This window comes from Pseudophryne corroboree, chromosome 4, assembly GCF_028390025.1.
Source record: "Pseudophryne corroboree isolate aPseCor3 chromosome 4, aPseCor3.hap2, whole genome shotgun sequence".
Taxonomy (NCBI): Eukaryota; Metazoa; Chordata; class Amphibia; order Anura; family Myobatrachidae; genus Pseudophryne; species Pseudophryne corroboree.
This window is the reverse complement of record NC_086447.1, coordinates 291,600,613-291,624,913: the sequence shown is the minus strand read 5'-3', so window position 1 is coordinate 291,624,913 and position 24,301 is coordinate 291,600,613. Positions and strand designations below refer to the sequence as shown.

The window sequence follows — 24,301 nt, the reverse complement described above, 5'->3', positions numbered from 1 at the left end:
ACATTAGTTTGGTCTAGGCTCGCATCATTTACTTGCCTCAGAATAGACCTTAGAAATTCCTCAAATGCCACGTTATTTTCGCTGTTTTGTGATTGTGTACAATAAATACACCCTATTTTAAAACTAGTATTTGTGTTTTATCCACTGTAGCGCTAGGAGTACACCCCCCTTTTTATGTATCCTGACTAACAGTGGAATAGGTAGTGATTCCACCACTCCAAGCAGCAACCTAGGTTTAGAATCCTTCTCTTTCTCATCGAGAGCAGTACCCTAACCCCCCTTTATAAAGATTCTTGGTGGGCTGTATGATATGGTCACACAGCAATGATGAACCGGGGTCGGGAGGAAGAAAAAGTGAAGAATGAGAAGACGTGAGGATATGTGTGGACTGTGCAGAGTGGATGCAATTTGATAGGAAAGTTTATGAAAGTTATGTGGGCGGTTTTGGAATTTTGATAAGCTTGTCTGAAGAGGTGAGTTTCTTGGAAACGCGTGAAGGTATGGAGACTAGAGGAGAGTCTTATTGTGCGTGGTAGGGCATTTCACAGAGTGGATGCAGCATGAAGAAAGTACTGCAATCGTGAGTGGGAGCGAGTAATGAATGTGGATGAGAGATGCGATCTTGTGAAGAGCGAAGAGGTCTGGTTTGGAGATATTTTGATGCACATTGGTGTAGTTTTGTTTAATGGCCTTATGTGTGAGTAAAAGTATTTTATATTTAATACGGTAGAATACAGGTAACCAATGGAGGGACTGACAGAGTGGATCTGCAGACGATGAACGTCTAGTGAGGAGGATTAGCCTCGCAGCTGCATTCAGAATGGATTGTTGCGGTGAGAGTCTCATTTTGGGAAGACCAGTTAGGAGACTATTGCAATAATTAATGTGGGAGATAATGAGAGCAAGGATTAGCATTTTAGTAGTGTCTCGTGAAAGGTATTGTCGTATTTTGGTTATGTTTTTTAGATGCATGTAACATGATTTTGAGACAGATTGAGTGTGGGGAACAAAGTACAGATCAGCATCAAGGATGACACCTAGGCAGCGAGCTTGTGGGGTAGGGTTGATTGTCAAGTTTTCAACAGTGATAGTTATCAGGTTGGTACCTACTATTGACTGGTGGAAATATAATTCACTCTGTTTTTTTAAATATTAAGTTTGAGGTGGCGAGATATCATCCAAGATGAAATGGCAGAAAGGTATTCAGTGATACGGCCCAGTACAGATAGAGACAAATCAGGGGAGGCTTGGTGGATTTGAGTATCATCTGCGTACAGATGATACTGAAATCCAAAAGAGCTGATTAGTTTACCAAGAGATGTGGTATAGATTGAGAAAAGCAGAGGTCCTAAGACTGAGCCTTGCGGTACTCCAACTGAAAGAGGTAGCGAAGAGGAGGTAGATTCGGAGAAGCGAACACTGAAGGAGCGATTAGATAGGTAGGATAGGAACCAAGAAAGGGCTGTGTCTTTAAGACCTAGGAATATTGTAGTGTTTTGTATGAGAAGAGAGTGGTCAACAGTGTCAAAGGCAGCAGATAGATCTAGAAGAATAAAAAGTGAGTAATGGCCTTTTAGACTTCGTAGTGACCAAATCATTAACCACTTTAGTCAGTGCTGTCTCTGTGGAGTGTTGGGAATGGAAGCCTGACTGAAGTGGGTCCAATAAGTTCTGTGAGTTAAGAAAGTGTGTGAGTTGAGATAGTGTATTATTGATGCTTCTATTTAATATGCCATGTAATCGGTGTCTCCCTGTTCACCTCAATCCAAAATGCATTGTAAGTATTAGGGAGTTTATCTATAATGAATGGATATCCATTTTTAAAATAATATTACAACTTTTTAAGCTTGATATCCATCCAAACAAGAATGTGGACCATGGCCCTCATTCCGAGTTGTTCGCTCTGTAATTTTCTTCGCATCGCATCGATTTTCCGCTAATTGCGCATGCGCAATGTTCGCACTGCGACTGCGCCAAGTAAATTTGCTAAGAAGTTTGGTATTTCACTCACGGCATTACGAGGTTTTTTCTTCGTTCTGGTGATCGTAGTGTGATTGACAGGAAGTGGGTGTTTCTGGGTGGAAACTGGCCGTTTTATGGGTGTGTGTGAAATATCGCTACCGTTTCTGGGAAAAACGCGGGAGTGGCTGGAGAAACGGGGGAGTGTCTGGGCGAACGCTGGGTGTGTTTGTGACGTCAAACCAGGAACGACAAGCACTGAACTGATCGCACTGGAAGAGTAAGTCTCGAGCTACTCAGAAACTGCACAGATAAATATTTTTGCAATATTGCGAATCTTTCGTTCGCAATTTTGCGAAGCTAAGATTCACTCCCAGTAGGCGGCGGCTTAGCGTGTGCAATGCTGCTAAAAGCAGCTTGCGAGCGAACAACTCGGAATGAGAGCCCATGTGTGCTTGTCCCATAATGACATTGCATGTGCTGCTCAAGGGCCTAATTCAAGGTTGTTTGCAAAACAAAATTTTTCTCTAATGGGCAAAACCATGTGCACTGCAGGTGGAGCAGATATGTGCAGAGATCGTTAGATTTGGGCGGATTATATTGTTTCTATGCAGGGTAAATACTTGCTTTATTTTTACACTGCAGTTTAGATTTCAGTTTGAACACACCCCACCCAAATGTAACTCTCTCTACACATGTTATATCTGCACCCCCTGCAGTGCACATGGTTTTGCCCATTAGAGGAAAATGTTGTTTTGCAATCAACCTTGAATAATGCCCCAAGTGTGGGAATGCCAAATATAAGCAAATATGGTATTGACTTTCACACTGTGACAGGCCACAGGAGGAAAGATGTAAGAGATAGCTCGTGTGTGCGTGGCTCTTCTGTCAGTGGTGATCAGTCTAATATGGCATATAACACAGTGTCTGGGACTCCAGGTCGACAACAAAAATGTTGACACACCTTAGGTCGACGCAAATTGGTCGACATGGGCAAAAGGTCGACATGGACAAAAGATCGACAGGAACAAGGTCGACATGGAAAAAGGTCGACATGAGTTTTTTATGTTTTTTTGGTGTCGTTTTCTTCGTAGAGTGACCGGGAACCCCAATTAGTGCACCGCGTCCCCTCGCATGGCTCGCTTCGCTCGCCATGCTTCAGGCATGGCGCCTTCGCTTCGCTCGGCACAGATTACCGTTCCAATCGTAGTCCACATGGATCGTTAAGTATGAAAAAGTTCCAAAAAAGAAAACAATTGTGAAAAACTCATGTCGCCCTTTTTCCATGTCGCCCTTTTTCCATGTCGCCCTTTTTCCACGTCGACCTTTTTCCATGTCGACCTTGTTCCTGTCGACCTTTTGTCCATGTCGACCTTTTGTCCATGTCGACCTAAGGTGTGTCGACCTTTTAGTTGTCGACCTGGAGTCCGGATACCTATAACACATTATGCTGATCTGTAGAACTGCTGGAGATCGTGGAAGTATTGTACACACATTAACGCTATAAATCGTACAATTATGTGATTGCTTTTATTACCACTGCAATTATTTTGCTTCTATATAAAAAAAAGTTAATGTTTCACCCACAAATAATGCAATTTGGGAAAAGAATAATAGTCTGCAACCGATATAAAAGAATACTCTTAACATAGTCATTTAGAATCTCTGGGAGACCTCTTCCCAAATGCACATCTAGTTTGGCTGTTCCTATCTATACTCTCCTCTCGTAATGCATCTTGCATAACCTATTCATTATTTTCCACTTTTTATGTTCATATTTGTAGAATGTTGGGTAGATTATTTATACTTGCATTTATATTTCTTATAAAATATTTTTATGCCTTAGAACCTATGTATACAGTATGTGGGGAAAAATAGAAATTACATTATGGATGACAATAACCTAATCTTGTATTGCTCTTTAGATCAAATTGCATATTATCTACAGTATATCTCTCATATTATCTACATTATTGTTGAACGTGTTGGAGAATGCTTTAATAGTGGATAGGGTTTCGGTTAAATTAAGCAATCGCATTTTTACAGTTTTTTTATTTTGACATGATATATATATATATTTTTACAATTTATTTATTTTTATTTTTAAAACTCTACATTTGTTAACACAGTTCTGTGAGTCAGTATAAGAGCTCTGATGGCAAATAACAATTAGGTCGGTGTAAAAGATACCTTTCTGCACTGTCTATCTACAGCGTGCTTGCTGCATAGGAATTGGGTAATACTTTGGGGAATAAACACACAAAAAAACTATTAATTGGGTACACAATAATCTTCTTCAACCTCTTTGAAATAAAGCTCTGTTCAGCTGGGACAAAATGAAGCACTTCTGGCTAGACCTTTCTTGGCAGGTTTAGTCTTTTCAGCAGGGCACATAGAGCTAAAGGGCTGTTTATGCAAATGGCTAAATTCACTCTGTATTGACTGCTCAATCTTTAATCTCTCTCTTCCAAGCAGTGCTGTCAGGCATTTGGGTAATTGGAAATCCAAAAATATAGCATAATAGTTGTACTAATAATAGTTGTAAAAAAAAAAACCTCATAACGTATCAATATAAAAAGTAAATAGAATACTCGTTTTGATTATTAAAGGTACAGTTCCTGATTTTTGCACACATAAAAATACAGTAATGGACAGAAAGTGCAGCGTTGAATATTATACGGAGTACCTTTCAGCTGGATGATATAATGGGTGGAAATGTTTTTGTCAGTGCTGGGCGCCCGACAGAGCATTCAGTTGTTACTCCGTTTAGGTGCGTACAACTGCTGGTGCCAGCATTTCAGCTCTCAGACCCCGGAGGTGGCGTTGCACCCATAACTTAGTCGGATTTAGCAGTGTTACACGGCAAAGCTCAGCACTGTAGGGCGCAATCAGTGCGATAGAAATTTTACATTACGCTATTTCCCCCCAATCTCCCGTTACTTTAGACATGAGATCAGGTGTAAAAATACAACTGTCCATCATCCACTGAAGTTCTATTATGACTGTGTGTAGAAGTCCAAATTGCAGTACAAAGCCACTTTTTTCTCTACTACATGGCTACAAGGTGGCTTTCGCTAAATGCCAAACGTTTTCTCTGAATGAGAATCAGAGCATTCTGTATGCTTAGCAAACTAATTCCAGTTCTAAACCTGTCTAAGACTATAAAAGTTGCAAAAGTGTAGTTTTATTTTTTTCTGCAGCAGGATACATGGGTTTCCACAGGAAAACATTGGGGTGTAGAGTGGATCTTGATCCAGAGGCACCTACAGGCTAAAGCTTTAGGCTGTCCCAGGATGCATTGGGGCCTATAAACTCCGGCTCCAGGCACTGGAGCTCAGTTTCGAGTTGGTGCCAGCAGCAGCAGGTCACCTAACAGGAGGGCTGCACTGGGCAGCCCTGAAAAAGCTTCTCAGAAGATTTCTTCTCTGAGCTGTCAGCGCTGTATGTCAGGGTGACACTTCAGCGCTGCAGCTCCATCACCTCCCAAGCTGCGTTGCATACTCCCGCAGCTCAGTTCCCGGGTACTTGCGGCGGAGATGCTCCGACTTAGGCACACGGTTGCAGACGCTCTTCTGGTTCGTGTGGCTGCTACGGGGAGGAGGTAAGAGGGTTCCTCAGGCGGAAACCTGCCATTAAATCGCGTTCCGTCCGCGACCTAGGAAGACTGGCGGCGGCGCTGGCATGGACACTGTCTCCTAGCAGGGATCCCACTAGACCACTGGGGCGTCCGAGTACAGGTCGGGTAAACTAACACCCCATTTAATAATACTCACAGTATCTCTGAGCAGATTTTCCCGCCCTGGTGCTGCCTCACACTATCCCTCACTCCCTGACTGAGACGCTGGGCACCATCTTCTAAAGTATAGCTGCGGCTGGTCTCTGGGGCTGCAAGGCAAGGTCTCCTTTGTAAAGCCTCTTGTATACAGCGCTGTGACTTTACAAACACTTGAGTTTTCTACATGTCTTTATACAGACAGCGTTAATTAAGAAAAAGTGTACCTGTTATAGAATATATTGTACGAGTATTATAATATATACCTCCGATCTAGGACCGCACTGTGATAAATATTGTACTTTGTCTGGCTCTATCATACTAAGTCGCTCTGTTGTTGCATATTTACATAATGTCTAACAGAAAGGGCAGTAAATTAGTGGAAGCTCCTGCATCATGCAGAGCATGCTCCAGGGATTTACCAGAAGGAAGTTTTGTATGATGGTTTATGTACTACGTGTCATACACCTCCTAGTCAGTCTACAGCTCCTAGGTTTACTCAAGAGACACCCCGGGCGGTGTTCACTAACCTACTGGGTACTCTGCACATTATAGGACCACCTGTACCACTACAGCCACATATTGTCCCTATGGTTAATCCGCCTTGGGCAGAAAATTTATCTAACCAGCTGCAACTATTAAATCAGTCCTTGGTTAGGCAGATATCCACCCAGGTCACTCCCGTGCTACTGGGTCATCTAAGCGGGCTACTGCCTCCTCACAATCCACGTACCTCTCTGATGTTTCATCTGAAGTAGAGGGGGAGCATACGGTCCAGTCAGACACTGAATCTGGTGTTACTGATGTGGATTCTCCCTTGCAGGTTGATGTCCCTGCCTTAGTGGTTGCTATTAAACAAATCCTACAAGTCTCTGATGATGAGGATTCCACTACTGTGGCAAAAAAAAACTGATCTGTTTAAACGGCAGAAAGTGGTTAAAACTCTGTTACCCCATTCTGACCATTTAGTGGACATCAGATGGGAACCCTGGTCTACTCCAGGGAAGAAATTCCCTTTGCTTAAACGGGCCTTGGCTCACTATTCTGTCCCTGCAGAGTTATGTAGCAAGTGGGAAAATCCACCACCGGTGGATTCTAACGTCACCCGCCTTGCCTGTCACCACTGTCACCTTACTGAAGGAACCAACAGATGAGCATGTGGAGGGATGCCTGAAGTCTATTTACTCTCTTACAGGAGCTGTGCATAGGCCCACTATTGCTGCCTCCTGGGCTGCAAAAGGTATTGAAGCGTGGGTTCAGGCATTAGAGGATGAGCTGCCCGAGCATATACCTGACCAGGCCAGACAATACCGGTCTCACGTTACCACTGCCGCCTATTACATTCAGGTGGCGTCCTTTGAGGTGGGTGTGTTGGCAGCCAGGGCATTGACTATGTCTGTCCTGGCTCGCCGTATTCTGTGGTTTAGGTCATAGAAAGTGGACCTGGGCTCCAAAAAGACCTTGGAGGTACTCCCCTTTACTGGGGACATTTTGTTTGGGGAAGGCCTGAATAAAATTGTGTCTGAGTTAGCAGCTGCTTTTCTCCCAAATACTAATCCTTCTGCCCAGAAGGCAAAAGGTACCACTTTTTGTTCCTTTCGGCCTCAAGGGAAAGCAAAAGGTCAGGCATACCCAAGACAGTCTCGTGCTCCCAAAACCACAAAGCTCAAGGCCAAACAATTCTGCGCCACCCGTCAGCCTGCTTCTAAACAAGACGAGCCTGCTGCATGACAGGGCGGGCCTCCCCCTGAGGAACCCCAGGGTGGGAGGCCGACTTCTACAGTTCACCCAGGTCTGGTTAAAGGCCACTTCAGATGCATAGGTGCTGGAAGTTGTCTCTCACGGGTACGCTGTCTCTCTTTCAAGAGACGTCCCCCTTGCCAGTTTTGCACTGTGGTTCTACATTTGGATCCATTAAAGGCGCAAGCTTTGCAAACAAGTGTCGGTTCTCTCCTGAGTACAGGAGTGGTAGTGCCGGTGCCTCGGTCCCAGAGAGGCAGAGGTTATTACTCAACCCTGTTTCTAGTTCCGAAACCAAATGGGTCATTCCGGCCTATACTAAACCTCAAATCCCTGAACAAGTTTGTGAGAGTGCCCAGGTTTCGTATGGAAACACTGCACTCAATTGTACTGGCTACTGTATGTAACCCGGAGACTATATGGTATCCTTCTATATACAGGATGCATACCTGCATATACCTATTGCCATGTATCGCCAGCAGTTTCTGAGGTTTGCTATTGGCAACCTACATTATCAGTTCCAGGCTCTACCATTTGGACTGGCTTTGGCTCCTCAGATCTTTACCAAGGTCATGGCCGTTATGACGGCCTATCTCCGTTGCCAGGGGATCAGAATCCTGCCAATTCTGGCAAATTCCCACAATGTCCTACTCAGTCGTCTACAAATGACTGTAAATTTCCTGCAAGCCCACGGGTGGCTTATCAATTGGAAAAAGTCCTCGCTGGTCCCAGCTCAGAGCATGTTGCACCTGGGGGCACTTCTGGACGCACACAAAAGCTGTTTCTGTCTCCAGAATAGGTCCACGAAGCTTCGGGACAGAATAAGATGCTTCCTTTGTCGCCCCAGAGTGTCGATACACTCGGCGATGCAAGTACTTGGCCTTATGGTGTCTGCATTCGACATGGCAGAGTACGCACAATTTAATTCCCGCCCACTACAAAGGTTAATCCTTTCCAAATGGGACGGCAAACCTCATCGGATCAGATCTCAAATGATCACTTTAACTCCGGAGGTTCGTCTTTCGCGGAACTGAGGGTTACATGACCAGCGATTAAACAGGGGTTGTCCCTACTGGATCCCCGACTGGGTCCTGCGGACAACAGATGCCAGTCTCAGGGGATGGGGTGTGGTGTTGGAGAAACTCATTCCTGTGTCGCTTAACCAAGGAGGAATCACTCCTCCCAATAAACATTCTGGAGTTAAGGGCGGTGTTCAATGCACTATCTCTTGCCCTGCCTCTGGTACAGAACAGGCCTGTTCAAGTACGGTCAGACAACACCACCATGGTGGCATACATAAACCATCAAGGCGGCACTCAAAGCCGCATGGCAATGATGAAGTGTCAAAAATCCTTTGTTGGGCGGAATGCCATCTGCCAGCCATTTCGGTAGTGTTCATTTCAGGTGTCCTAAGCTCGGAAGCGGACTTCCTCAGTCGCCAGGACGTGCACGCCAGAGAGTGAAGTCTTCATCTGGAAGTCTTTCAACTCCTAGTGGACAGATGGGGCCTACTGGACGTAGACCCTTATGGCATCACGACACAATCACAAGGTACCGTTCTTCGGATCAAGAACCAGGGATCCTCAAGCAGCATTCATGGACGCACTGGCGATTCCATGGAACTTTCTGCTGCCTTATGTGTTTCCTCAAGTGTCACTCCTGCCCAGGGTTCTATGGAAGTTCTAACAAGAAGGAGGAATACTACTTCTAGTCACTCCAGCATGGCCTCGAAGGATTTGGTTCTCAGGCCTGCAGGGTCTATCAACAGAGAGACCACTTCTACTTCCGCAGCGCCCACACCTTCTCGTACAGGGCCCTTGTCTTTACCCAAACCTGGCCAGACTGGCTTTGACGGTGTGGCTCTTGAAGCATCACTCCTGAGGGACAAAGGATTTTCTGAGGCGGTTATTCAGACTATGTTGAAAGCCCGCAAATCGGCATCTGCCCGGATTTATTACAGAGTCTGGAATTCTTACTTCACCTGGTGTGCGGAAAAGAATTATGATGCATATCAATTTAGAACGTCCAGAATCCTGGCTTTTCTGCAACGAGGCCTTGAACTAGGTCTTCGTCTGGCCACCCTCAAGGTTCACATATCTGTCTTGTCTGTATGGTTTCAGAGAAAAATTGCATCTATACGTGACGTTCATACTTTCACTAAGGGCGTACTTAGGAGTCAGCACCCCTATGTTCCTCCTGTGGCTCCATGGGATTTGATTGTTGTACTAAAGGCCCTGCAAGAGTCTCCATTTGAACCTCTTGAGTTGGTGGACCTTAAATTCCTCACAGCCAAGGTCCTGTTTTTGCTGGCTATTGCCTCTGCAAGACTCGTACTGTATCGGACTTAAGCGTTTTGTCCTGGCATCCACCCTATTTTATTTTCACAGCGACCGGGCAGTTCTACGAACTCGACCAGGTTATTTGCCTAAGGTGATGTCATCTTTTCAGTTTAACCAAAAGATTGTGGTTCCGGCCTTTTTCTCTTCAGACTTGTCTTCCAAAGAGCGTTCTTTGGGTGTGGTAAGGTCTCTCCGTATTTATGTGGAGAGGACTTCCTCTATCAGGAGGTCAGTTTCCAGCTCCTGCTGCTATTAAAGCCCATTCTACTCGATCTGTTGGACCTTCTTGGGTGGCCCGCCGTGGCGCGTCCGCAGAACAATTGTGCAAGGTGGCTATGTAGTCCTCAGTGAATACGTTTATTAGGTTCTATGTCTTTGATACTTCCGCCTCCCAGGATGCTTCCTTTGGATGCTGGGTTCTCATGCCCGCTAAGGCGCATCCCCTCCCTTGAGGAACTGCTTTAGGACATCCCCGATGTTTTCCTGTGGGAACCAATGTATCCTGCTGCAGAAAAGGAGAGTTATGGTAGACTGACCATTGTTAACTCTTTCTGCAAAGTACATTGGTTTCACAGGGTACCAACCCTGACGCACCTAGCTTCTATGGGTTTGTATGGCATTAGCTGCTGGTCGCTTCTCCTGTCGTGAAAATGTGGTTCTATGTGACTAACATCTGCCTTCTCTCTTGCCTGCTCCTGCATTTGACTGGTTAACGAAACTGAACTCCAGTGGCTGGTGGCGGGGTCTATAGAGGAGGCTCCTAGGCATCCTGGGACAGCCTAAAGCTTTAACCTGTTGGTACCTCTGGATCAAGATCCACTCTACACCCCAATGTTTTCCTGTGGAACCAATGTACCTCGCAGAAAGAGTTAACAATGGTAAGTCTACAATAACTCCTTTTTCCACATTCATTTTCATTAAAGTTCTTTTTCTTTATAATGCAAAAATGTTTCCTGTTTATTTCAGTATTAAACACAATGAACTTCATATACATTATATAATTAAAGAGTCAATAGATATATACTTTATTATTATTTTTTATTTATGTGGTGCCTCCAAGTGTCTATATTTACTTACAGGTTCAAATGACCGTGAAACACAACCAATCTACTATATAGTGTTCATGCTAGGCTGTTTTAGCGGGGCATTGTGCCCTGCCTGATTTTAGAATTTCAAAATGCTTCCTGCCCTTATGCAGTGTCCCGTTGGGGGTAAAGTTGAGGTGAAATGATCACAGTCGCAAGGCATCTATTCATGATGTAGGTAGAGCTTTGGTGCTGCTCAGCATCTCCATGAGTGCTGGGCAAGTCCCCTACAGTGACTATTGATGGCCAGGCGCCTTGCCCCACTCCAAACCTGTAGTGAACACTACTGTATATAATCCTACTAAACTGTGTGTCCAGTCTGTGGCATGTACAGTGAGAGTAGGACGATGGCATGCTTGCCCTCTGCTGAGTGCTCCCCACGTTACAAAATCCACAGCCCACCGTTAGCCAGATTTTACAACACATTTAGCCACCTCCAACACTACTCAAATATTTGTTCACCAGTGCGGTTTGTTCACTGTACAACGGCTGCTAAAGCTCGCACGTGCCCGCCATTATTTCAAATATACATTAGTTGGACAATTTGAACTGAATGAAGGAGGAGAGAAAGATATGGGGGGTGACAGATAAGGAGGAGGAAGAGTGAGACTAGGAAAAGGGATAAAACGACGTGAGGGGGGAGAAAGAGAGAACATAACAGCCTAGTACAAATAGACTATACAAGAACAGGAAAAAAATAAAACCGTGAAATTTTTAGGTAACAAGTAACCGTTAAAACCCCCGGGAAGGGTGGACAGAAAGCATCATAAACTGTAATTGGGTGGACACTGGAGATTGGAATAATGCAGGTAAAGAACAAGAGGGCAGAGTGCCCTTCGCCTGAAAGCTTACAATCTAGAAGACGTGGGGTATAACTGGCAGGTATACTGGGAAAAAGTGAAAAGAGAAGGCAGAGAGTATTAAGTTTGCGGGGAGAGCTGATAGGCTTAGATGAACAATTGCTTTCTTAGGGCAATTTGAAACCATGCTGGTAGACAGTCTGATAGGATGAGGGAGTGATTTCCAGAGGAGGGAAGCAGCACTGAACAAATCTTGATGCCGTCTAGTACAACTCTTAATACAAATACTAAGTGCTTACACTAAACCTAACATTATTTTAGGACATCAGAGACCCGGAAACCACGATAATATAGTTGAGTTCTGCAACAGAAGATAGTCCAGATATTTAGAAATAAATTGTGTATAATTCTATAGATTTGATAGTGTTTTTCATCATATTCTCACTCTCAGTTGGTATACCGTCACACGATGACTAATCTTTTTGCTATTAAATAGTATGGAGTGTTTTTCAATAATTGTGTGAACAGATTTCTTCATTAAATGGGCTAAAATTTTTGCCAGTGATAGATGCATTTCTATTATGGCCTTAATGAATGCAAATTTATTATTGGTTATAACCAGCAAACATAAAAAAGAACCCATATCAGTACATTTACGTAACCAGTATGAATTATTATTTATTATTATTATCCTTTATTTCTATGGCGCCACAAGGGTTCCGCAGCGCCCAATTACAGAGTACATAAACAAATAATCAAAAACAGGAAAACAGCAACTTACAGTTGATGACAGTATAGGACAAGTACAGGGTAAATAAACATAGCTACATCAGCAGAGGACACTGTAATAAGTATCAGATGGCAGAAGACCGCTGTATTTGGTGCAGTTGAAGATTATTTTATTATATGTTTTGTTTAGTACTTTAATCATTCACAGGTGAGTTACTCTGTTTTACTGGGTCAGTGACTATGCCACATGCTTCCATAGACCGAAATCCTTAAACATTACCTGTTGGGAAAACTTGAGGAACAGGACTGAGAACCACTGGTCCAGACTGGGCCTTATTCAGCTTCAGTTGCAATTTAGCAAAATAGCAAATAGGCCAATTATCGGACGTCTGAGTATGAGCTGCCACCAAATCGCTCATGTGGGAAGATCGAATCGCGAATGCAATGCGATAGCAGGCCCAGCAATTGTCAGGAAGTGTCCGCTTGTGGGAGGTTACATGGCATTTGCCGAGAGTGGTTGAGAAATGCAGGCGTGCCTTGCATCTGATATCAACTGCAATTAAAAACATGGCGCTGCTGTAACTGCAGCCGCGTATGTCCTGCATTTGCATGGGTCAACAGGAATTGTCAGTGGTACTCCATTTTTGCTTTTGCAAGTCTGCTCATGCATCCACAAAATTGCGAATGCATTTATGGGCGTCTTTTACCTTTCTGGGTGGCTCTTCCAAGCTGAATGAGGTCCCATGTTTTGTAAGTATGGCAGACAGAATCTATGATATAACATGATGCTCCAATTGTGAATAACATAAACACATCTGTAGAAATACATCAAGCCATTCTGAGTTTGTTCTATAACCCATTTTCATATAGGTGGTTATGGCCTCTATTAAAAAATATATATATAGAGTATATATGAATGCCACCTTAGAAATTTGTGTATGGTAACCCTGGGATAGTAATTGCACCATGACAGTGGATCTCTTACGTATGTAAACTAGAGCAGGTATAGATATGTGGCACTCTAGCTGCTGTGGAATTACACATCCCAGCATGTCCTGCCACAGAGTTGCTGTTAGGGCATACTGAAAATGGCAAGGCATGCCAGTTTATCTTGCCAGGGTCGTGCTGGAGAGACGCTGGTGGATTGACCCACTGGGTCATCCCCCCTCACCTTCTGGGGAAGGAAAAAATAGTCCGGAAAAGCCAGGGGAGGGGAGAGGTATTGAGAACTAGAAAGAGATGAGAGGCTTTGTAGAGGGAAGGCAGGAGAAAGTGGAGTTAGGGGAAAAATCACATAAAACAAACAAAAAACCCAGGCAATGAAAGCTAGTTCATATATGACATAGGTAAGAAGTAAATTAAAATATCTAAAGAGTTTACAAGAACTACAGTTAACAAAAAAAAATCATTGAGGACAAATTAATTACAATCATATGTAACTCTGCAGCGGTAACCTTTTAGTAGATGAGGCAAAATAGATGTGCATAGACTTGTATCTTAGAGTTGGTATATATGTGGGGAGTGCAATAACTTTCTAGCACAAAAAGTATTATAGTTACAAACAAAGTGAACATTACATATATTTTTTTTAAGTATTCCCCAATAGGGGTCTATATAAAGCTGTTTGTGCTCAAACCACTTGGTGAAGCAGCTGGACCAGTCCAAAGCAGGTATGTCTTATACATGCTGGTTGAAGGTCTCCACTGCAGATTACGGTGACTCAAAAACAAATCCCACACATCTTTGTGCTTGATTTGTGGGAACACGAAGGAGTCGTAGGGGGCCAGTTCTGGATTGTATAGTAGATGACCAAGCTCCTGAATGCGTTCATGGGCCAAAAAATCCACCACTTTTCTGGTCTTGTGGGCAGGTGCATTGTCATGTAGTCGTAAAAGATCATGGCTCTCCAGTGGCCTCTGTTAAGCTCCATAATGAGTTTGTGAAGGAAGTGAATGTGCTGACTTCGGTGTGCAGTGCTGTTTATATATGATTCGGTGCCTTTATTTTTAGTCAGAGATTACAGTTCACAACCAGCCAGTCAGATTGTTTCTACTGTACCTATGCACTACACATCCGGAAATGTATTGCGTTCCCCTCATATAGTCACTAAAAAACTATTGGTCTAAGCAGTTTTTAGTTAAATCTGGTCAGTTAAATAACTTTTGATATATAGAAAGGAGTATTTACAGATAATTGGGTCTGGTACTGCATACATTCATCTCATGTCTGCTTATTTCACTAAATGCAGTTCATTTCTAATTAGAATTTTGTATGAAAACGGGAAGTCCTGCAAATGCTAAGAAAAAAATAAACCTTTTTGAGCTGCTATGCCATTTGGTATTTAGGGCCTAATTCAGATCTGATAACAGCAGCAAATTTGTTAGCTAATGGACAAAACCATGTGCACTACAGGGGGGGGGGGGGGGGGGGGGGCAGATATAACGTGCAGAGAGAGTAGATTTGGGTGGGGTGTGTTAAAACTGAAATCCTGTATTGCAGTGTAAAAATAAAGCAGCCAGTATTTACCCTGCACAGAAACATAATAACCCACCCATATCTAACTCTCTGCACGTGTTATTTCTGTCGTCCCGCCCCCCCACGCAGTGCACATGGTTTTGCTCATTAGCTAACAAATTTGCTGCTGCGATCAGATCTGAATTAGGCCCTGACACTCTAGTTGCATTTTACAGCTATAACAATCTGATTTATGTCTTCTATCATTAAGAAGCCGTAGGGTTCCACATGATTTCTCCATTAGTAGTTTTGCAGCAGATGCCAGTGTTCAGTAAGATTTGGTAGTTCCTTCCTCCGTGATTATAGTGGGGATATTAGCGTTTCTACAGCACAGCATAGGAGAAATCTGTTAGATGTCCATCTTCTTTATGACAATTTATTATAGCAGAATTGTTTTCAGGGAATGTAGTTTCAGTTTTGCAATTTGAAGGCTGATATAAATGCTGTAACTGTGCACTCTTTCAGATGGAGCATGTCTGAGGGATTCCATGTATAGCGCACCACACAGTACTAAAGACAGATATTACTGAGGGCATAGATTATCTCATTTCAGTATTCCTGCTATATCTCCTATATACTGCAACTCAGCCGGCAGCAGGCTGTATCCTAAACAGCTATGTTTAACATAACAGAATTGACAAAGGTCCTGATTCTGAGTTGACAGTATTGCACATCTGTAATGAAGCATCTGTGCAATACTGTACAACTCACATTCAAATGCTGTAGGACGTGTCTGTTTGACATAGACGCCTCCTGCCAGCATCTGTGATCTGAGTGCTACATCCGAAAATGCAGCATTGAATCACCATTGCAACCAAAGCTTACTCAGAGTGGGCGTTGGTACCGCACTGCCGGGTCTGACCCTGGGGTCGGCATGTCTACAAAACTAATACGTCACTCCCCCTTTTTGTAAAGCAGCCCCAGTTGCCGCCCCCGCTCCATCTCCCAAACGCTTCAGCAAACCATTACACAGGTCCCCTTCTGCACAAGCGCAAGACCGGGTCCTGTGCGTACCGCAAACCATTGGATTTGTATGCAAACCATTGGGTTTATGTACTAATGAGCAATAGAAATAAAGGATGCGGTCAGGATCCCGACATTCAGAAGACCGACAGCAGGATTTTGATGGTCAGAATCCCGACATATCCTGGAGGTAAGTGTCGGGGTTAGGGTTAAGCACTAGGGTGATTGTTAGGATTAAGCTGCGGAGGTGGGGGAGGTTAGGAGTAGGCTGCAGTAGGGGTGGGTTAGGATTAGGGGTAAGGTGAAAATACCGGGATGTGTTAGGATTTTGGCCATCGGGATTCCACTGGCGGTCTTCTCACGGTCAGATCCCGACTGCCAGGATTTCATACCCAACCTATAAATAATGCAATCTCCATTTAGTGGCTGAAAATATTGTGGTAATTTAGGAACCCACACAACAATATCTGCCCATGTTTACTAATCATTCTGAAAAATGAATGTTTGTTGGGAGTATGAATGCTGTGTGTTACAGAAGGAAACTGAGAAACGCCAAGCTGTTAAGACAAATTTATACTAATGGGCGGCTTAGTCATGAAATAAATGGGACTAGGGGGGGAAATATTTGCCTGATTTCAAAAAATTTAATTTCTATAATTAAGAGTTCTTTTAGATATACACAATGGTTATGAACCAGTACAGAATATACAGTACCTACCATGGGCCTAATTCAGACCTGATCGCTGGACAGCGATTTTTGCTGTCCTGCGATCAGGTAGTCGCTGCCTAAAGGGGGAGGGTTTTTTGTGTGCGCTGGTGTGCGATCGCAAATGCTGGAGAACTGCACAAACAGCAGTTTGTGCAGTCTCTGCACAGCCCAGGACTTACCCGCTGCGATGATCAGGGCCGGCGCTGACATCATGAATCCTCCCACAAAACGCCTGGTCCCTCCTGTGTTTTTCTGGACACTTCCTAGAAACGGTCAATTGCCACCCACAAACGCCCTCTTCCTGTCAGTCTTCTTGCGTCCGCCGGTGCGATTGGATTTCTAGCACCATCCCATCGCTGACTGGCGCTCCCCGTCACGCCTGCGCATTGTGGTGCATGCGCAGTTCGGACCTGATCGCCCGCTGTGCGAAAACGCACAGCAGCAATCAGGTCTGAATTACCCCCCATGATCAATGTAAATGTGTTGATGTAAATTATGACAGAAGTATGAGTTTATTGTCCCTCTACTCCACCTTCTCGCCTTTTACTTGAATTAGGCTACCTACTCAAACGCATTCCCTGTGACACCACATGTAAAATGACATTTCTTGCAGTGGCACTTGCAGCCTTAGGAGGACAGTGAAGTGTGGGGGCAAATAAATGGAGCACGCAGAGGCCAGAATACAAATGCTACAGGTTTAGGGTACCTCTTCCCATAGTGTTGCTTGGGTGGCTGTATACTGTAAAGTAAATATCTGCCATGTTCACTGGATGTGACATTGATGGAGTTGATTCCAGTTGTTGTATGTGTTTTTTCACAAATGATCATCCTATCCTTGTTTTATTGTTCCTTATACGCTAATAGACGTTCCATTTCCTTTACCATGATGACTGAGGGGCTAATTCAGAGAAGGACACAGCCGCGCATCTGTATGCAGCGGCCGCGTCCATCTAATCTGCGCATGTGCACTGGCCGCAACTCTTCTCCTTGTGGTGGATTCGGCCGCAAGATTGACAGCAGTGGGCGTTCGGGGAGGGCGGTGACGTTGCGTTTTGCGGGTGTGGTGGGCCAAATGGGGGTGTGCTGGGAGTGTTTTTGAGACAGTTGCATGACGTCACACGCAGCCACTTCAATTAAAAAAAAATAGTGGTTTAATGCCTGACAGAGTAGCCAGGGGTCAACCTTTAATTCGATGCGTCCATAGTTATATTGCAGACACATTGTTAGGTGGCGCCACATACATGCTGGGCGGCCTTGCCCTGTGATGTGCGGCCCCCAGCATGTGAAGAGATGGATGCAGATTTTGCATTGTATGCAGAGATCTGCGTCCATCTCTTAATCAGCCCCTAAGACCTCATGTACTGAGCCTAGTTCCATTTTAAGTTTTCATTTCTTGGGGTATCAATTAGATCAAATCACCTTTGTGAATCCTATTGATTTTGGTCATCCTTTTTTTTTATATTGAGATATGCGTGTTGTTTTCGTCTTCTCAACACGGAAATTATTCTAGCATGTTTTTAGTTGAGGCTGGCAGGACACAACTGCAAGTTGCACTTCTGCAGCTGGTGCTCGCCTCTGGTGTAGATGTTAATGCAGGCTGTACTGTGTATGTTAGCAAGATGTGACTCAGTAAACTATGTTAGTCCTTTCAGTAAAACCTGGGATAACTCAAATGTTCATACAGGATAGAACATTTTCTAAGCTGTTACCTGCTAAGTAGGTTATCAAATCTCCATTTTATACAGTGTAAAAAATGACTGTATGGAGAAAAACCGCTTGAGATGTTTCAAATTACAATCAACCCTTGATTGCGAGGCTTCTTCATGCTCACTACCAAGTCCATGATCAATCAGTACACCTAAGTCATGATTCCTTATTGTGCTCTGAATCATGTATTAAGAAATAAAGGTTGATCTCTGGAAGCCATTCATTTTCTTCAAATGAAGCGAAAAGGATAAGACACTTTTAATATGCCAGAGGTTGTAGTATCCCAATTGGTTCAGTATGAATTTAAAAGGTCTGCATATACCAACATAGGGCCTATGCACACTAATGCAATTGCAAGTGCGATTTTGTAGACTAAGGAACTGCTAATGCCACCCGGGAACGAAAAGAGACGCCTACCGGAGCTATGGCAACTCAGTCGCAATTGTGTACACATTCGCAGCCCATACACAATAATGGGACTGCTTGAGTAGGTGTATGGCTACACAGACAGGACGTAGCAGTAGTGACGCAGATGCCATGTTTCTCTGCGTAAATGATCACAGCTGACAGCATGTACACACCCTAGAAACTGCCATGACATGCCTGTGATTTTCCCACAAATGGTCACTTCCTGTCATTATATCCTAACTGCAATCGCTAAGGCACCTTTACACATGTGCAGTGCGGTCGCTGTCCACGCGCACTCTGATGATAATCGCTCAGTTCCAGATACATCGGCATAGTGTACAACTCTGAATTAGGCCTATAATATATTATGTTTATATATTGTGAACCACCAATGGCACAATGTTCTGTGTGTAGTGATATTTGCACACAACTATTTGGATTTTATTAGAGCTAATCAGTTAAGATGTACAACAATAGCCTCATCAGCATAGGACGTTTAGCAAGCATCGTATATTGAAAAAGCAAAGTGAGCTGAAAGAGGCAAAGTTGTAACTGATATCTTTATAAAATAGGGTATATTCATATAATAATTGTTCTCATTTCATTTCAGAAAATGTTGGTTCTTCTAAATTAATATTTTATAACCTTTATGCTTGCTGTTGGTACAGCCTACAATTTGTTCTTTTACAAAGCCAGTTCACGAATTTCAGGTTTTCACTGCTGCATTACACTTTCGCTTACTATGTCTCTATAAATGTACACTGTAAAATATAATAGCAAACATCATGTTTCTGCCCTGTATTAGAACTTCTCTGGTGTTAGAAAATGGCATGTAAGCAGCTGTACTGCATTTTCTAAATAGTCTGTACAGTATTTCAGGTTTTGATGGGAGCACCTGACACCAGTTTCACCGACACCTCTCCTTGGCGCTGCCCATAGGGGATCAAAGCTAGGGGGGGTCAAAGCTAGGAGAAGTCTGGGAAGACTTGTGCCTTGGGCGCTGGATGTGAGTGGCATGAGCAGGGGTGTGAAAGGTAATGGCAATGCAACCCCTCAGATTGCTATCTGAACGTTTCAGGGAGTCGGACAGCAGTAGACCCACAACAGTAACCCCGTGCTCAGAGGAAGCGTCTGCGTTACTTCCTGTCTGAGTAGCTTAGTAGGAGTGTGGAGTAGCAGCTGCAGAGGCGCCTGCCTGACACTACTAAAGGGAAGCTTATATGGGGTAATTAGAAATTTATGGTCTACAGGGAGTAGAGAGAACTGTGTAGGATGGGGGCTGGGGGGGTGCTCGGACTGCACACCTTAATTTTAAGCATGGTAAGAGGTGCTACCATGCTGAGACTTGTAGTACTATGCAGTTAAGAGTGTGCACCTGCATTTATCTTTTAAGTTTTAGGCTTTTCATAAGCTCTTACAATTAACTTGGAGTATAAGTGAACTGTGGATAAGGCAGTGAGTGATCTTTGTACTGGAGGTGGCAATAAAAGATCTTGGGATTGGAAGGGACACATTACAGCACTTGGGAGTCTTATGTTATTTTCACATATTGCAATTTATGTTTAAATTGGCATACTAGGCCATAGTCTTCCCTTCTGACCAAGCCTTCATACTGTCCCTATTTCACAGGATATCAAATAGACTTGAAACATAAGTTATACTTTTTTCATGGGTTGACATCTATATAGGCTTAAAGAGTCAGCCTCCCCAAAACATAGCAATTCATGGACACCCTAGTGAATTGGCTGGTACAAACTTGATCACCTAGGCTTTAAATGGAGTGTCTGAGAAAATGTAACAAGAAACTTTTATTATAAACAACTAGTTACCAGCCTGTCAAAATGCCAGAACAACATAACAGTAATTAGGACACTGAGAGAATCCTGCACTAAGAAATCATTTAATATGATTTGTATATTTGGGGATCATGCATATTCTATCATTGTATCTTTATAAATTATTTTTAGTCGACTTATGATAACCTATTGGTGCCACCTACTGCTTCATTATATATACATGAACAAAATGAGCAGAAAAAGAGAATCAGGTGAAAGGTGCACTCATTCCCCCCACACATTTATAATGCGTGTGTAAACAGTATTTCTTTAATTTTTACCATATATATTAATATCAACACACATATGGAATCTGTTTATTTTATTATACAAGTCTTCCACATAGTGTGTCATGTACTACCCATTAGGGTTATACAAAATGAAATATGTTAGAAAAAAAAAAGTTTATTTAGAATAAAGTAACATGCTAAAAGAATTAAATTGTGTGAAATTAAAGAAAATATTTTTTTACAAACCAATGCCGTGTCTTGTCGTTTATTCTGAGCCGTATCTATTGTAATTGGTCTTTATTACATTGTCATATTCTCCAAATATAATTCTTTGTAGATAGTTTATTGAGAGATCAAAAGTCGTTAAACAGTAACCTTGCCATGGTCATATATGGTTTAACTACGTGATATTGTCACTTCGTATCTAACATCCTTAAAAGGAACAGTGATATAATATTTATCAGGGATATAGATAGTTATGCATTTATAATACACACACTCTGTACTGGAGAGGCTCACTCATACATATGTGTCTGCTGTATAATAAGGAAGCATAGGCATATATTTTGCCCTGTAGCTGGGATTTCTTTGTATATATGCAGTGCCCTTACGGCACTTGTTCTTATATTTACTCGTGTGCTGTGTCCCTACTACAATAATTCTGGTGACAGGCAGACATGAAGGAGCCGCTAATTTATTAAGCGGGGTTAAGAGAGACCCAGTGAACCTTTGAACACTGCATAAAGGCAGAGGGGGCAGTGTGGAACAGCCTCTAATTAATTAAGTAACGGACAGGAGGTTTGAAAATCCCCTTTCCAGGGAGATCATTGCAGGATAGTTGCAAACTCATTTCATTTGGTTGATGCACCCTATATAGATGCAGGAGAAAGTGAATGCCACACACTATAAGCCTTAAAAAAGTTTGAGTAAGAAGCGAAATGCGCATTGGCTTAGCCGTTTGTTGTCTGGACTGATGCACTTTAATATGATATAATTACTCAGAATATCATGTGGTTAAGCTTAGTCTAATGGAGATGGATATATAAATGTTGCCTGATACCTTACGGTTAACTCGGCAGACATTTAACCTGTACTACAGGTGTATATGGATACACTAGACAAATTAAATGTGATGAATGTTTAGTGACCAAGCTCTTCATTGACGTGATATGTGAAACAGCAAGGGTTAAGCCCTGATTGGATTAATCCACAGTCTCATACAAATTTTAGTTTTGTGAGAATGACTAGTGTAATGATATAACACATGTTTATCACCACTGAACAGTAGATGCATATGTGAGATAATAACCCTTATGAGCTATTAAAAGGACAATTATACCATCACTTTGCTCATATAGATAATACTGCGCTTGTGCAGAGACTGAATATAACCGCACTATCTATAGCATAAAGGATATAGAGCAGTATGATAATATGTAAAAAGTGAAGGCACACTACCCTCCTTGCAAGTGAACTCATCTGTGCTATTCATATTGACACATAGAGAGATAAGGAACTGCAGTTGGACAGGTTATTACTGTTTCAATAAATATCAACAATGTGTGCATCTGTCACAGGTTACAATTATCTGTGTCTTTGAGGTACACTGTATCAATGTTCCCTTGAATAAGCCTGGTATACAGAAATAAAATCTTTTATAGTTGCAGTCTCATCTATTTGAGACAGCAACTATATAGAGGGCTAATATATTGTTCACGAAAGTTGGTTAGTGGTATATATCCACACCAGAATTATTGTAGTAGGGACACAGCACACGAGTAAATATAAGAACAAGTGCCGTAAGGGCACTGCATATATACAAAGAAATCCCAGCTACAGGGCAAAATATATGCCTATGCTTCCTTATTATACAGCAGACACATATATATGAGTGAACCTCTCCAGTACAGTGTGTGTATTATAAATGCATAACTATCTATATCCCTGAGCAATATTGTATCGCTGTTCCTTTTAAGGAAGTTAGTTTCGAAGTGACAATATCACGTAGTTAAACCATATATGACCATGGCAATGTTACAGTTTAGAGACTTTTGATCTCTCAATAAACTTAATAAGCTATCCACAGATAATTATATTTGGAGTATATGACATTGTAATAAAGAGCAATTACAATAGATACGGCTCAGAATAAGAGACAACACACTGCATTGGTTTGTAAAAAACAAGTTTCTTTATTTTCACACAATGTCATTCTTTTAGCACGTTACTTTATTCTAAAGAAACTTTTTTTTTAACATATTTCGCTTTGTATGACTCGAGCATGACACACTATGGGGTCGATTCAATTCGGCAACAGATGAATAGCGCCGGGAATTAGCTCCCAACGCTATTCAATTCAGCTAAAGTTAAGTCGGCGAATGCCCGTTCTCGCCGACTTAACAGGTATTTTTGTCGGGAGAACGGGCATTCTCCGACTTAACTACCCGCGGCGATGCTGATTCCCGACAGAATCAGCCTCGCGCCGGCCGCACGGCAGCACTTTTGTCGGTTTTCTTCTCTCACCCCGGGGGTGAGAGAAGAATTCCCAACAATTGCGGGTAACTAGTAGCTGAATTGAATAGCGCCGGAAGCTAATTCCCGGCGCTATTCATCTGTTGCCGAATTGAATCAACCCCTATGTGGAAAACATAACAGTAATGTCAGTGGCGTCTATGTGTGCCTGAATGGAGCAACACTTGAATGGGCAGCACGGACAGGGTAATGGTTAGCATTACTGCCGCACAGCACTGAGGTCATGGGTTCAATTCCCACCTTGGCCCTAACAATGTGTAGTTTGCATATTCTCCCCGTGCTTGCATGGGTTTCCTCCCACAATCCAAAAATATATGTTGGTAAGTTTAGATGGTTCCCAACTTAATAAAAAAAAAGAAAGAAAAAAAAAAGAGTTAACCCTAGCATGAATGTGTGCGTATACATGTGATAGGGAATATAGATTGTAAGCTGGGATAGGGATTGATGTGAATGGCCAAAATATTCTCTGTAAAGTGCTGCAGAATATGTGTGCGCTATATAAATAACTGATAATAAATAACAATTGTCCAGGCGCCATCTAGTGGCTGCCGGCGTGCAAAATGCTTATAGAGGTGACGAGCAGCGTTAGCCTTTTATTACATAGGATAGCCTTTAATCCATGGTATTCTACATCTACATCAGAGGTTTGTGAACGCATATAGATACTTATTTTTTCACATGTCTTATGTCAGTCATATGTTATATATTATAGTTTTTTTTTTTTTTTTTTACTGGCTGATTATTTTCTTACAGAAACCAGCAATTTAGGAGAAGGGATCGCTGGATCTAAAGTGTACAGCAGGCCTGGCCAACCAATGGCTCTCTAGCTGTTGTGAAACTACATGTCCCCATGCCTTGCCACAGTTTTGCAATTAGTGAATGCTAAAACTGTGGTAGAGCATGCTGGGATATGTAGTTTCACGCAGCTGGTGAGCCACAGGTTGGCCAGGCCTGCTGTACAGTGCTTCTACTTTAGATG

At 42.8% G+C, this 24,301-nt stretch overlaps 1 protein-coding gene across 2 annotated transcripts in view; it reads left to right on the top strand.

Moving 5' to 3' along the window:
- The window catches only part of GOLIM4 (golgi integral membrane protein 4), a 199,570-nt gene that overhangs the window by 76,329 nt on the left and 98,940 nt on the right, over positions 1-24,301 (top strand). The window lies entirely within an intron of this gene.